This window comes from Pleurodeles waltl, chromosome 3_1 (genome assembly GCF_031143425.1).
Source record: "Pleurodeles waltl isolate 20211129_DDA chromosome 3_1, aPleWal1.hap1.20221129, whole genome shotgun sequence".
Lineage (NCBI taxonomy): Eukaryota > Metazoa > Chordata > Amphibia > Caudata > Salamandridae > Pleurodeles > Pleurodeles waltl.
This window is the reverse complement of record NC_090440.1, coordinates 496,929,574-496,944,899: the sequence shown is the minus strand read 5'-3', so window position 1 is coordinate 496,944,899 and position 15,326 is coordinate 496,929,574.

The following is a 15,326-nucleotide window of genomic DNA, read 5'->3' as shown; positions in this document are numbered from 1 at the left end:
AGACTTCTTACTGGGAAGTGGAGTCTTATTTCTGTTGCTGTTCAAAAGCTAGTCCCCAGTCCTCTTGCCCTGTATTGTGGAAGGTTGGGCCATTATTCCACGCTCCAACACTTCTTTTTCACCCTGTGCTCGACTTTGTGCTTTAGTTTCAAACACACCAGTTCAGAAATCCCCAGCATGGCTGCATGGGTCTTGCGTTCTACCTCATCCCAAGCTTAGGACTCCAGATCATTCCCTAGCAAGCACTCCACTTTGATTTCCAAAGAGACCACTACCTGTTTCAGGCCAATAACCACTTCCTATTGTAACGTCACGATAGCCATGGGATGGACCGTAGTTACATTGCCAGCACTGATAACTGGATAAGTTTGTCCAGCCAGCTACTGTCCTGGGGAAACCAGTTTTTTATCATCATGATGACACTGGCACCTGTATCCCTCAGGTCTTCTACTTTTGTCCCATTAATCAAGGGGTGTTGTCAGTATTTGTTCATACTTAAGGGCCAGACAGCAAGAGTGGCAACATCTATTCCACCCCAGAGACTGAAGTAGCTTCGGTGTGAACCCTGATTTTCTCTGGGCACACGTTTTTTTTAGAACTCTTTTTATTGACACAAAGCTCAGCGTACAATGCATTATGCAGATACTGCAGAATATGCTCATTATAACCATAGTACTTGTTATCATAGCACATATTACAGTGTGAAACTTCAGAGTTGCATAAGACAGTTGGACAAACATCCTGGGCACTGTTTGCAACCAACCTCCACTTCTCCCACCCCCTTTGGGTCCTCCCCGCCCCTCTTCTTCTGTTAATCTTCAGACTCTTGAAATGTCGACCATCGTGAACATACTTTCTCATACTTTCTGGACAGTCACGACTCTGATATAACACCCTCTGAGCCATTAGTACCAGCCTAGATCTCTCTTCCATTCAGGAACCCCAGGTGTCCCAACCGCCCCCCACAATCGCGCTATGTTCCGCTTCGCAACTCCCGCCGCCACGTTTAACCACATTTTCAGGTGATTGGCACATATTTCTTCCCCTGTGACATTCAGTAAGAGCCATCTGGGTACCAACGGGATTTGTAAACCTGTCACCTTGGACATAATTTGTGTAATCTTTCTCCAGAACTTCTGTAGCCTCGGACTCTCCCATATAATGTGAAAAAACGATCCCATCATACCACAGCCCCTGACACAAAGATCAGTTGCACTCCTCTCCAAACTGGAAGAGTGATCTTGAGTAGTATGCCCTGTGTAGGATCCTTAAATGTTTTAACCTGAATCAAGCCCTAATGGCAATCTCCCTGGGGCTCTGAATGGCGTCTGTCCAGTCATCTTCTTCTAGCAATCCTATTTTACACTCCCACGCTGATCGGAGGTGCTGTAGCAGGTCGGGTAAATTATTGAGTAATTTTCCATATATTAAGGAGCTAACTTTAGCTGGCATTGGCTCCCGTAGGAGTCTATCTTCCAGTGGTGCCGACTGTGGGAGCTGCTCCCCCTCAGAGATGTGACATCTCAGGGCATGTCTCAACTGCATATATCTAAACTCTTCCAATCTAGCCAATTCATACTCGTCCACCAAGTCTGTAAAAGGCACCAGCATCCCCCCCTCTTCAGACATCCCCCAAATACTCAATTCCAATCACTCTCCATTGTCGTAATCCCTGTAATTTCCCAACCTCGCTCAGTTCTGTGCTAGCCCAGAGAGGAGTGCGGTTTGTCAGTTTTTTCTCCCAGCCGAGAAACTTGCTAGCCTCCCTCCAGGCTCGAACCACTGTCTGAGTGTGCGGCATCAGCCCGCTCCTGTTCCATAGAGAAGCAACAAATACCCCCATCTCCCATAGTCACTCTGTCCACCCGATATGCCAGGTCATCCCGAGAGCATAAATACCTATTCGTTTATTATACTTAGGTGAGCTGCCCAATAATAGAGGCACATATCTGGCACCGCTAGCCTTCCTTCATACACTCTGCGCTGGAGCTTACGTAAAGAGATACAAGAGCTCCTCCCATCCAACAGGAGCCAACGGATCTCTCCGTTGACCTTTCTGAACATCTCTGGCTGCACCCGTTAAGGTGTTTTCTGCAAAACACATAATTGGCATGGGAGAGCCATCATCTTGAAGAGAATTGTCCTTCCCATCAGCGATAATGGGAGTACCCACCACTGCTCCACGTCTGTCTGGAGGCGCTCCAGCTGACGGTGTAAATTTTCCTGCAAAAAAGCATCGACTGATCTAGTAATGTATGTGCCTAAGTACTTGTAGCCCCGTGTACAACCAGGACCTTACTATTCGCTGGGAGTCAAAGGGAAGCCCCCGCCAGTGGAAAGACCAGAGATATTTCCCAATTGATTTTGTTTCCTGAATATGAGCCAAAAATCTGGACGATATGGAGCAATCTATCTACCGTGGTGTGTGGCTGGTTATGTACAATAGAATATCGTCCGCGTAAAATGATATTTGTTCCTCCCATCCTTCAGCACCCTCTATTCCTGTCACTAGAGGATCCAGCCTAATCCAGGCTTCCAGAGGCTCCAGCGCAGGAGTGCAAAGCATTGTGAAGAGAGAGCATCCCTGTATCGTACATCTCTGCAAGGCAAAGGGATGAGAGATCTCCCCACTGACCCACACCTTCGCCATTGGGGTCTGATACAGAAGCATAATCCATGCACAGAAGGAGGTTCCAAACCCCATCCTGGCCAGGACGGCAAAGAGATATGTCCATTCGATACTATCAAATGCATTGTGGGCATCTGGAGACATCAGGACTGCATCCTCCGGTTCTGATGCTTCTCTCATGTGCAGGACTCCATACAGCCAGACCTTTCGCAAGAACCTTGTCCTCTACATTAAAGAGAGTGATTGGTCGGTATGAACTGCAGGTTTCAGGATTCCTCCCCGGTTTCAGTACCAACACTATCGTGGGCATGCGTTGATCCTCCGGGAGTGTCCCCTTCCTCTTACCCTCCCTAAACATTTCCATCAGTTGCTCCGCAACTTCCTTTACCATGCATTTATAGAGTTACCCGGGTAAGCTCTTTGGTCCTGTCGCCTTCCCACTCTGAAGTTCCCTGATTGCATCCCCTACCTCCTCTATCAAGTCCTTCTCTAGCTCCTCTCAGTCTTCCCTAGAAAGTACACTGAGGGTGACATCTTCCAAAAGGTCCATACAATCCTCCACAGTGTGTGAGGATGGGGACATATATAGTCGCTCGTAGTATGCAGCAAAAGCTTCAGCAATGGCTTCCCCCGTAACATGCCTCTTCCCCTCTTGATCTCCCAACAGCACCACCCAGCTTCTCTCCCTATCTCTACTTTCAAGCCAGGCTATAAGTTTATTTGCGTTGTCCCCGATATCATAAAGACAGTATTGCATCACCAGTGCATGCACCCTGGCTTTATTTTCAGTCAAATCCAAAGTTCTTGCTGCTGCATTTGAAGCCGGTGGCTCTGCTCTGAACTAGGTCTCCTCCCCAAAACCTCTGTCTTCAATGCGTTAATTTCCTTTTCCAGGGTTTCACATTGTAGGTTTCTCTCCTTTTTTATGCCCCCAGTCAATGCATGTGCATAGCCCCGGAGGACTGCCTTGAATGCTTCCTAGAGGACACCGTCCTTACATTGTCTCAGAATTATTGTGTAGCCCGTTCCTGCATCTTGTCTTGGAAGATCTTTCAAGCACCAGGAGTCTATCCTGTATGGTAGAGGTGACCCCACCCCTGTGCCAGTCAACCTAACTGTCACCAGGGAGTGGTCTGATATGCCCCGTGGGAGATGGTCTGCCCTATGAAACTGTGTCACCTGCGTAGATTGAGTGAAGATATAGTCTAGCCGGGAATAACTGTTGTGTGCGTGTTAGAAATATGTGTACTATTTGTCCATAGGTTGGTGCTCCCGCCACAAGTCAACTATTCCCATTGCATCCGCAAATCGTCTTAGCGGGCCCTTGTCGGACCCCCACTGATGCTGGATAGCCTATCACAGTACAAGTCCATTGCATCATTCATGTCCCCTCCCAATGTTCCGATATGGAATGCCAGCAACACCTCAGCCAGCTCCCTAAAGGTTTCCGCATGCCCATTTGGGGGTACATATACAGATCAAAGATTGATCTTCTGCCCTCCAATTGTGCCTGTCTGTGCTACAAACCTCCCCAACGGGTCCGCCCAGGTCTCCCCTGGGGTGTAGTGGGCTGTCGATATCACCAGGATTCCCACCTCTCTGGAACTGGCTATGGCTCTGGTCACACTGTTGATCCCACCTGGAGACTGGCTATACCAGTACTAACTGGGCACGTGCTAGAGGGATTCTTTTTGGGACATGCCAAGTCTCCAGTTTGGTGTCCATGGTGTTTATAGTTGAAACATTAGGCCTTTTTGGGATCAAACTTTTACCCTTGTACCCATGTGAAGATTGTGAAGAGGCTTGGGGCCCACCCTCCTGAGCAGATTTTTGGAGCCCTTGAGAAAACTCCTTACTTTTATCTTTAGGTGCCTCACCACCCTTCCCCTGGGGAGGCTGGTGAGGCTTTGTAACCACTTTCTTTTGGTAACCCCCAGTGGAAGTCTTGGTCACCCTAATCTTGATCCAATGGTCTGGTTTCTTTCCCAATTCTTGGGAGAAATTGGACCTAGGTCTACCAGATATTGATGCAACTTGTCATCAAAACAGTTACTTTAAAGATGTTCTTTCATAAAAGAAATTATAAATCCTAACGTGTCATGTACTGCCAGATATCCATCCATCTAGTGTTTTCACTGTGTAGTTTTACAAAATCAACCCAGGACTGGTTTGAGGTTTTGTGAGCCCCATGAACCTAATTCTAAACTCTTCATTGGTGAATCCGAAGCCCTCAATCAGGGTAGCCTTCATGTGGTCATAGGTTTTAGAATCTGCACCAGGGAGTGTGAGGAGCCTATCCCTACACTTGCCAGGAAACAGTTCCCGAAGGAGAGCTCCCAAATGAGATTTGTGAAGTTCCACAAGCCCTCTCAAAAGCTCTGTATCACTAGGTGATGTCTTCACCATCCTTTTATTTGGAGACAACCCCTTTGGGAATTTTTAGGGCATCAGAATGCTCTCTGTCCCTATTTAAATTGCTGCCACCATTAATGGGTGCTAGGCCCATTTCTACTCTCTCCCTCTTTATAGCTAGGAGTTGTTTCTACAAAGCTAATCTTTTGGCCATCCTTGTTAAAAAGAGGTCCTCTTCATGGAGGCTGCCCTCAATGTTCCCAGAAGAACTGGACCCCCCTGTGGAAGACCCAGGTCCTATGATCACTATCCGTGGAGATACGGGCCTTGGAGCCCTGTGCTCCCTAGTTAGGTTAGCAAGGGTGAGTTCATCCTCCTCATCCCTAACATTTTCCCTATCTGAGGGGAGATTATCGTCCTCAGCAGGGTGCTTCCTTGTGTACTCTGCCAGGAGCTCCTGGAGCTTCACCTTGGTAGGGTTGGAACCTGTTCTGTGGTTTTTCAGTCTGCAGGGAGACCTTAACTCTCCCATTCCAAGATGGAGATAAAGGACGAGGTTGAGCTTCACAACCATATCCTCTGATCTGCTTATTTAGTTGCTAAAGTTGGGGATTACTTTTAGGAACTAAACACCTACTTCTAGCTACTTACCTCTAACTAGAGTAACTTTTAAATCTGAAAAAGAAATGCTAAAGTGGACTTAACCAATGCCCTAGCAGGACTTTTTAAAAACTTAGAAAAATTGCCAAATTCAAAAAAATTAGTTACTAAAGGCTATTTTTGAATTTAGTCATGTGATCAGGTATTGGCTGAGTAGTCCACCAAATGCAAAGTTATAGATCCCACCACTGATCTGCTATTGTCGGAAGCTGGTTCTCTATATTCCATATCAAAATGATATATAGGGGGCATTACAACATTGGCGGTAAAAGCCACTTACCGCCGTGCAGAAGACCGCCAACACACCGCTGCGGCCGCGGAATTCCGCCACAGCTATCATGACCCACATCTCGGATTCCGCCGAAATTCAGACACCCACACAAGCCTGCCACACCAAAGGTCAGTGATAAACTGGCGAAAACAAAACCTCCACCGTCACGCCAACAGAAACACGCCCATGCTATCACGACCCACGAATCCGCGTGGCGGTCTTTCAACCGCGGTATTCCATTGGCGGTACACACCGCTGCGCTCAAAATACACACACATCTCCAAAACACCGCCACATTGGACAATTCCAAATACACACACCTGATACACATACAAACACCACTCCCACACACCCAACACTATATAAAACACAAACCCACATCACCCACAAACCCCTACAACCAAAACTTATAGACGAAGGCGACAGACAGAGAGCACAGCAATAGACAACCCCACCACACAGAGGCACACAATACCATCACCCATTCAACATCTACGCACAAAACACCCCACACCACCACACATCACCACACTCATCAACACATACACCACCCCACACTTCGCCTACACCATCCCATGTCATGCCAAAGACACCCCAGGTTTTCCGAGGAGGAGCTCAGGGTCATGGTGGAGGAAATCGTACGGGTAGAGCCACAGCTATTTGGATCACAGGTGCAGCACACCTCCATAGCCAGGAAGATGGAGCTATGGCGAAGAATCGTCGACAGGGTCAACGCTGTGGGACAGCATCCAAGAAATCAGGAGGACATCAGGAAGAGGTGGAACGACCTACAGGGGAAGGTGCGTTCAGTGGTCTCCAGGCACACCATCGCAATTCAGCAGACTGGCGGCGGACCCCCACCTCCTCCCCCACAACTAACAACATGGGAGGAGCAGGTCTTGACCATCATGCATCCAGAGGGCCTTGGAGGAGTCGGTGGAGGAATGGACACTGGTAAGTCGAATCTTAACTATCATATCCCCCACCCTACCTTCATGCTATCACACACCCTCACCCCCTCCCCTATCACTCCAACTCCTCACTAATGTACTAATAACACAAACCACACATCCCAACACCAAGCCCTGCATGACACAACTAAGCATGGACACCCATCACTAAAGCATGCTCACTGCACAAATCCATAACACCCCCCAACCATCATCACACAAGCCCCCACACAGGAATGCTCGCACTGGGGTACACGCACACCCACCCATTGCACACAATGACACACACACATGCAATAATCATGCTCTTATACCCCTGCAGGACCACTATGTAACGTCACCAGACAGGAGGGTCCAGACATCTCCACCCCACCCACAGAAGAGGCCCACAGTGACGACAGCAGCTCTGTCCAACTGGATCCAGATGACCAGCCCGGACCATCGTGGGCCTCGGGACAGTCAGTTCCCCTCGCACCTGCACAGCCCAACACTGACCTTCCACCCTCTGGTAACACCAGCACAGCACCCACCCAGAGGGCCCATACCTCCGTCCCCAGAACACATCAATCAGCTGTGTGTCCACCACTACAGGGAACCCAGGATAACACACCACCCCAACAACAACAGGGACCTGGGGGCAGTGGTAGTGGGCACACGGTCCAGGGGACGGAAGCACAGGAACACAGGGGAACTGGGAGGGCTGCTGTGCGACAGGGGGCGGACAGGCCAAGGGAACCCACTCTCCACGAGGCCCTATCCTCCATCATGGGAGCATACCACCACTCCCAGGAGACGATGGCGACGGTCCTGGACAAGTTGCAGGAGACCCTGCGCTTGCAGGAGGAACATTATTTGGGGTTCAGGGAGGAGCTCAGGACCATCAGCTCCGCCCTGGGCACCATCGTAGGGGTGCTGAAGGACATACAGCAGACCTTGAGGGACATGTGGCACTCCAAGGGGCCCCTGACACTAGCCAGGACGATGAACTGCCCACCACCTCCGCCGGCGCTAGTGGACAGGACGCCCCGCCACAGGACCACCACACCAGCACCCCACCCCCTGCAGACGGACAACCACCACGCAAGCGGTCCCTGAGATCCAGGAACAGGACAGAGCAAGATGGCAAGACCCCCGTCAGGAAATGAGACCACCCTGATTGTCATCCCACTGTCCCACTTTGTCACCCTGTCCATACTTAAACTGCCCCAGCTCCACTTCCTATGCCCATATGGGCAGTGCACCTGTGAGACTAATAGACTGGACTCTGCCATGGACATTCCTCCACCATCACCCATCACCATTTTGCCACCCCCTCCAATAATTAGCACTTCAACAAACACCCTTGAACCACAAAACAATCTGGAGTCAGTCTGTGATTTTGAAAATGTGTATTAGCTATGACAGTGACAAAATGTGTTTTCAAATGTAATGCCAACATACCTATGTCACACATCACAAGTCCATCAAGGATGCAATCAGATGACACACATTGGTAACCACACTTGTGAAACCGTAATGGAAATGTACAACTCAGTTACCAAATACTACTTCAAATTGACAGACAGGATAGAGGTAGAAGTGTGAAAGTGAATGTAATAGTAAAAAAAATTGTTCTCACCCGTGTGTCACTGGAAATATTGCTGGATGACTGACTCCCTGTTGTCTATGTCTTCTTCCTCAGATTCCTCCTCATCACTGTCCACAGGCTCCACAGCAGCCACAACACTGTCATCTGGACCAGCCTCCTGCAGAAAAGGCACTTGGCGTCGCAAAGCAAGATTGTGAAGCATCGAGCAGGCGATGATGATCTGGCACACCTTCCTTGGTGAGTAGAATAGGGAACCACCTGTCCTGGCCTTCAGGAGGCCGAAGGTGCGTTCGATCACCCTCATAGTCTGCCCATGGGCCTCATTGTAGTGTTCCTCTGCCCTGGTCCTGGGATTACTCACTGGGGTCAATAGCCATGACAGGTTGGGGTAACCAGAGTCCCCTAATAGCCACACACGGTGCCTCTGGAGTTGACCCATCACATACGGGATGCTGCTATTCCACAGGATGTAGGCATCATGCACTGAGCCAGGGAACATAGCATTTACCAGGGAGATGTACTGGTCTGCCAAACATACCATCTGTACATTCATGGAATGATAACTCTTCTGGTTCCTGTACACCTGTTCACTCCTGCGGGGGGGACCAGAGCTACATGGGTGCCATCAATAGCACCTATGATGTTGAGGATATGTCCCAGGGCATAGAAGTCAACTTTAACTGAAGCCAAATCCTCCACCTGAGGGAAAACGATGTAGCTCCTCACGTGTTTCAGCAGGGCAGACAACACTCTGGACAACACGTTGGAAAACATAGGCTGGGACATCCCTGATGCCATGGCCACTGTTGTTTGAAATGATCCACTTGCAAGGAAATGGAGCACTGATAGCACCTGCACTTCAGGGGGTATTCCTGTGTGATGGCGGATTGGTGAGATCAGGTCTGGCTCCAATTGGGTACACAGTTCCTGGATTGTGGCACGATCAAACATGTAGGTGATGATCAAATGTCGATCCTCCATTGTTAACAGGCTTACTAGCGGTTGGTACACCAGAGGATTCCGCCATCTCCTCAAATGTCCCAGCTGACGGTGCCTAAGAAGGACAACAGCGACCACAGAGTCAACAAATTCTCAGGTATGTACCCACAGCTACACAGAACACGACACCAAATACAAAACTCTTCCTGTATGTGTGTTGAGTGTAGGCCTAGGTATGTGTGACGCAGTAGTAAATGAAGCCATGTGGGCCCCTGAAATGTCGGCTGCCTGACCTCTAAACTGGGACAATGGGATGTGAGGTAACTGCGCTGGCGTTGTACACCGTCGCGGTAGGCGGTCGTAGACCGCGGCGCAATGCTGCATTGGTTAACATTGGACCCTATGGGTCCCAGGAGCCAATGATGAATTGCGCCGGCGGTGATGATACGCACCGCCGCGGACGTCACCCCCGCGGACGTGACCGCCATTTTCTATCTGTTCAATCACTCGATACCTGATCTTCGACAGGAGAGGACCTGCACTGTAAGTGCTGCTGTGACCTCGGTCTGGAAGAGACAATGGCTGCTGCATCTGGGGAAAGGGCCCCTGCCTTCACTGATCAGGAGTTGGAGAAGCTCGTGGACGGGGTCCTCCCCCATTACACGCTACTCTACGGTCCTCCAGACCAACAGGTAAGTACACAGGGAGCACGTTATATGGGCTATGCTGGGTGGAGAGGGCTGGATGTCAGTAGGAAGGGGCAGAGTTCTGCGACCATGAATGCCTGTGAATGCATGTGCCACTTGGCAAGGCGAGGGATGGGGGCCACTCACTTCAACGGTGCAGTTGGTAATGACTTTTCTTCTTCCCCTGTACATGTCATGTAGTTCAGCGCCCACCAGAAGAAGGACATTTGGCGTGCCATCGCCAAGGACGTCCGGACCCTGGGGGTGCACCAGAGACGGGGCACCCACTGCCGTAAAAGATAGGAGGACATTCGCCGCTGGAGCAAGAAGACGGCGGAGACTCAGCTGGGGATGGCCTCCCAATGTGGGAGGGGTGCCCGTCGCTGATGTTCCGGATCCTGGCGGTGGCCTACCCTGAGTTGGATGGGCGCTTGAGGGCATCACAGCAGACACAAGGGGGTGAGTACACTCTCATTCTGCGGACTTAGCGCGCAGTGGAGGGATCTGGGTGGGGGAGGAGGACTGTGGGTTTCCCTAGGCCAGGGCGAGTTCGTAGGCTAGGCCCCTTCGCAAAGCATGGCCCTGTGGCCCCCCACCCCACCTCTGTAGAGTGCCAAGTACAGGTATACATGCCCCTGTGTCATCTATGTGGACAGATGACACTTATAGCCATGTAGGCCATATCCCAGAAATTGCATCTGTAGAGGCCAAGAGCACGGCGTAGTGCAGGGGGCTGCTGTGTCAGTATTGTCCGCCAACGGCAGCAGTAAGCCATGCACTCAACCTGTCTTTCTTCTGTTTCCCCACCCCTTTTTGTGCTCTCCCTGTTCTTTTGTGCATCTGCATCATCAGGCGGAGGTACAGTGGCACCGGAGCACGAGGGAGCTGCATCCCACATGGCCATGGAGGGACACACCACAGACTCTGAATACACCAGTGGGACGGAGGGCGAGGGGAGCTTCACGTCGGTCACCGGATCAGCAAACAACGACACGGACTCGTCCGCCGATGGGAGCTCCCTTGTGGTAGCGGCACCATCTGTGCCCCCCACTTCTACAAGTACAGCCGCCACCTCCCCTACCAGCACCGCCCTCCCAGCAGCCCCTCAGCATACGCCCTGTGCCCGCTCACCCAGGAGGGTGGGCATCACCTTCGCCCCAGGCACCTGAGGCCCTGCCCCTGTCACCCCTGCTGCCCTTAGTGAGGAGGCCATTGACCTCCTCAGGTCACTCACTGTTGGGCAGTCTACCATTGTGAATGCCATCCAGGCTGTAGAAAGGGAGTTGCAACACACTAATGCATTCCTGGAGGGCATTCATTCTGGTCAGGCTGCCCATCATCGAACCCTGCAATCTCTGGCCTCAGCACTGATGGCAGCCATTGTCCCTGTCTCTAGCCTCCCCCCTCCAACTTCCTCCACCCAGAGCCAATCCCCTGTACCCCAGCCTATCCCAACCACACCATCAGACAAGCATGCACACACCTCGCCACACAAAAGTAGCTCAGGCAAACATAGGCACCACACATCCCACAGGCACTCACACAAGCATCACCCACATACAGACACAGTAACATCCACTGCCTCCACTGTGTCCCCCTCATCGTCGTCTCCCTCTTCCCTCCCAGTGTCGTCTACACTCTCACCTGCATGTACTACATCTACAGGCACTAGGACTCGCACCAGAACACCCACCACCACACCCCGCACACCTGCACTCACCACCCCCACTACCATTTACACGTCCCCTGTGTCCACTCCCAGTGTGTCTGTGACGCCCCCTCCCAAAGTAAACAAACGCGGGCACCCACACACCCAACATCCATCGACCTCACGACAGACTCCAGTACCTGCACCTGCACCCAAATCACCTAAAGTCACACCTCCTACAACCCACTCTTCTTCCTCCACTCCCAGACCCCCTCCAGCTACCCATCCCAGTGTTCGTCAGAAACTCTTCCTGAGCAACATTGACCTCTTTCCCACCACCCCCACCCCTCCAATTCAAGTCCCGTAGTAGCACCTCAGCCAAAAAAAGTCCGGTACCAATGGTGCGTGTTAAAGGTCTGTGGAGTGCACGGGCCACCAGGGCAGCCAGTGTGACACAGAGCCAAAGCACTGCCAGTCCACCCCCTGTAAAGCACCTTAAGTTGGAAAGTGCCCGACGGGAGAGGGTGAAGACTCCTTCCGGCAAAACAGCTCACCAGGGTCCCGGGGGGAGTGCCGAGTCAGCTGTGACTCGCCCAAGGTGGTGAAGGGGCAGAAGAGGTCTCCAAGGTCTGGTAAGAGCAGCACGGCAGAGAAGGCCGCCATCCTCCCCACCGGCTGGGATGCCACCGCCAGCACTATCATCACTGGTCCGGAGACCACCGCCAGAGTCAGTGCCCTGGAGGGCAGCAGTATCGTCACTGGTCCGGAGACCACCGCCAGAGTCAGTGCCCTGGAGGGCAGCAGTATTGTCACTGGTCCGGAGACCACCGCCAGCGCCAGTGCCCTGGAGGGCCCCGGAAGCCAGCAAAGGCAAGCACCGCCGAACAGGGCAAAGACCGCCATGGTGAAGACCGCTGAACAGGGCAAAGCACCGCTGAACAGGGCAAAGACCGCCATGGCAATGCACCGCTGAACAGGTCAGAAACAGCAAAGGCAAGCACAGCTGAACAGGGCGAAGACCGCCATGGTGAAGACCGCTGAACAGGTCAGAGACAGCAAAGGCAAGCACCGCCAAACAGGGCAAAGACCGCCATGGTAAAGACCGCTGAACAGGGCAAAGCACCGTTAAACAGGGCAAAGACCGCCATGGCAATGCACCGCTGAACAGGTCAGAGACAGCAAAGGCAAGCATCGCTGAACAGGGTGAAGATCGCCATGGTGAAGACCGCTGAACAGGTCAGAGACAGCAAAGGCAAGCACCGCCGAACAGGGCAAAGACCGCCATGGTGAAGACCGCTGAACAGGGCAAAGACCGCCATGGTGAAGACTGCTGAACAGGGCAAAGCATCGCTAAACAGGGCAAAGACCGACATGGCAATGCACCGCTGAACAGGTCAGAGACAGCAAAGGCAAGCACCGCCGAACAGGGCAAAGACCACCATGGTGAAGACCGCTGAACAGGGCAAAGCACCGCTGAACAGGGCAAAGATCGCCATGGTGAAGACTGCTGAACAGGGCAAATCACCGCTAAACAGGGCAAAGACCGCCATGGCAATGCACCGCTGAACAGGTCAGAGACAGCAAAGGCAAGCACCGCCGAACAGGGCAAAGACCGCCATGGTGAAGACCGCTGAACAGGGCAAAGCACCGCTGAACAGGGCAAAGACCGCCATGGCAATGCACCGCTGAACAGGTCAGAGACAGCAAAGGCAAGCACCGCTGAACAGGGCGAAGACCGCCATGGTGAAGACAGCTGAACAGGTCAGAGACAGCAAAGGCAAGCACCGCCGAACAGGGCAAAGACCGCCATGGTGAAGACCGCTGAACAGGGCAAAGACCTCCAAATCAAGCATCGTTAGCCCATGTGCAGCTGGGACAGTGACAGAACTGGGACCGTCACGGGGAGCGTGATGCACTCTGGGCACCAGTCCCCCTCCAGAACCAGTGGAGACCTCCATCCACTCCGTCTGTCCTGCACAGGATGAAGCACTCTGGGCACCATTCCCCCTCCAGAACCAGTGGAGACTGTTATCCACTTGAGAGACTGTGGCTTTGCACTCCCCAGGATAAAGCAGTGGGCAAACCACCCACTGGAGTGACTTGTGAGACTGTGGCTTTGCACTCCCCAGGATAAAGCAGTGGGCAAACCACCCACTGGAGAGACTTGAGAGACTGTGGCTTTGCACTCCCCAGGATGGTACAGTGGGCAACCCACCCACTGTAGAGACTTGTGAGACTGTGGCTTTGAACTCCCCAGGATAAAGCAGTGGGCAAACCACCCACTGGAGTGACTTGTGAGACTGTGGCTTTGCACTCCCCAGGATAAATCAGTGGGCAAACCGCCCACTGTAGATACTTGTGAGACTGTGGCTTTGCACTCCCCAGGATAAAGCAGTGGGCAAACCACCCACTAGAGAGACTTGAGAGACTGTGGCTTTGCACTCCCCAGGATGGTACAGTGGGCAACCCACCCAGTGTAGAGACTTGTGAGACTGTGGCTTTGCACTCCCCAGGATAAATCAGTGGGCAAACCACCCACTGTAGAGACTTGTGAGACTGTGGCTTTGCACTCCCCAGGATAAAGCAGTGGGCAAACCACCCACTGGAGAGACCTGAGAGACTGTGGCTTTGCACTCCCCAGGATGGTACAGTGGGCAACCCACCCACTGGAGTGACTTGTGAGACTGTGGCTTTGCACTCCCCAGGATAAAGCAGTGGGCAAACCACCCACTGGAGTGACTTGAGAGACTGTGGCTTTGCACTCCCCAGGATACATCAATGGGCATGGAGCCCCGTCGTGGATCTGGCGTGGTGCAGTCATCCGGCTGAGGTCCCCCCCCCTTCCCTTCCCCCTGAGGTGCCTGTTGTATTTCTATCTGATGCCCCTGCAGTGTTCTCTCTGTTTGTGTACAGGTATCTAGTGTGGGCCTAGCCCATGCATTGTGGGCCCAGTGGTCCACGGACATTAATATATGCATACCTGCAGTACTAATCGTGATGTATGATTTTTACAATGTTTATATATATCTGTATATCATTGGTTACTGTATTTTGATACATTACAAAGTTTGAACTGATTTCCTTTTGTCTTTGCATTCATCCGGGGGGGTTGTGGATTGTTACTGTGCTGTGTCGAAATGCATTGGTGTGTGTATTGTAGTGGGTGAAGGTCGGGGTGGGGGTGGGGGTGTTGCGTGTGTGTGTCCGTGACTTTTGCCTCCCCCCTCCCCTATGTCGTAGGTGCAGTACTCACCGTTGTCTTCGGCGCCTACGTTGCTGGTGTTCGTAGAGGAGCAGGAAGACAAGAGCAGGGAGTATTTGTAGTTCCGGCTCCATGGTGGCCTCCTTCCTCGTGGAGTGTGTAGAGGTGAGCGTTTTCCCTTTGAAATGTCTGTTTCCGCTGTGTTTTTATCCACAGTGAATCCACCCCGGAAAAGGTGGCGGATTGGCGGGTTGTGATGCTGTGGGTGGTACATTGTCTTCCGCCTGTCTGTTGGCGGTGACCGCCGCGCTGCTTGTCTGTACCGCCGTGGCGGTCGGAGTGTTAAAGTGGCTGTGTATTTTGGCGGTTTCCGCCACGGTCATAATTCCCTTTTTTTGTCC